This window comes from Triticum dicoccoides, chromosome 3A (genome assembly GCF_002162155.2).
Source record: "Triticum dicoccoides isolate Atlit2015 ecotype Zavitan chromosome 3A, WEW_v2.0, whole genome shotgun sequence".
NCBI lineage: Eukaryota > Viridiplantae > Streptophyta > Magnoliopsida > Poales > Poaceae > Triticum > Triticum dicoccoides.
This window is the reverse complement of record NC_041384.1, coordinates 721083124-721084242: the sequence shown is the minus strand read 5'-3', so window position 1 is coordinate 721084242 and position 1119 is coordinate 721083124.

The window sequence follows — 1119 nt, the reverse complement described above, 5'->3', positions numbered from 1 at the left end:
GAGCTAGCCCCTCCTCCCAATCCCGCCGCTGCCCTTGTTCCCGAGGTTCACCTGACCGACCCATACACGACGGTGAGCAATGCCGCCGTGCCGTTGCTCCTTTCCTTTCTTTCCCTTTCTCTCCTCCTTACCTCCCGACCCTTCCTTCCACGCCGCCTGAACGCTCTTACCGTTGCGCCGCCGGCCATGGCTTCCGCCGCCATAGCCTGCCTCTGTCGTCGCATGTCTCCTACGCCGGCGTTCGTTCTCCACCGATAGTCACAGCGCATCCCCGCCCGCACGCGCCTGCATCGCCTCCTTTTTTTTGAAAAAAAAAAGACATCCTCGTCCTCCCCATTACGCCCAGCGACATCCTCGTCTGATTTTTTACCTCCTGAATTTCCTTGTATTTACATGATATTTTACCTCTGTATATGTGTGTTGTTTGTATTTGATGTAAATATTTGAGTAGTGCGGTGAACAAATCCATTCGGTTCCATCTCATAAACCAAACACCCAAATGTAACCATTCCATTCCTCTGAATTCCTTCTACCAAACGTAAGGACGGAACCAACCCATTCTAGTGGAATGGAGCCATTACATTCCTTTCCACTTCGTTCCCAAACCAAACACACCCTAAGAGCCAGCATTTCTAGGGAGGTTAGAATCTTACTCCCTCAGTATCAAAATATAAGACGCTTTTGCAGTTCAAATTAAACTACAAAAAGGTCTTCTATTTTGGTACAGAGGTACTACAAGATTACACCTCATCAGCTGGAATTTCAAGATAGCTTTAAACATTTAGGTAAGAGGCAGCTTGCCTCCATTTTCTATGAGAGAAATTACGAAAGCATGTGGCACTTGAGAATTGAGAGAGTATGCAAGGCCATTTCTTCTAAGATTTTTAGCATTTTTAATGGCATTTTACCTCCTATATGCCAGTTCTTTTCAACTGCTGATTTTAGTTTTTACATTTGTGTGCTTTAGTCAATGAGCAAAACTTCTTTTGGGGGAAATTACAGGAGCTCATTGCAGCCAACTTCCCTTCATAGACGCAGAGTTGTTTGTTTAAGAAAAAAGCATGTGCAGTGAAGCGAGAGAAACTAGTACTCCCTCCGTTCCTAAATATAAGTCTTTTT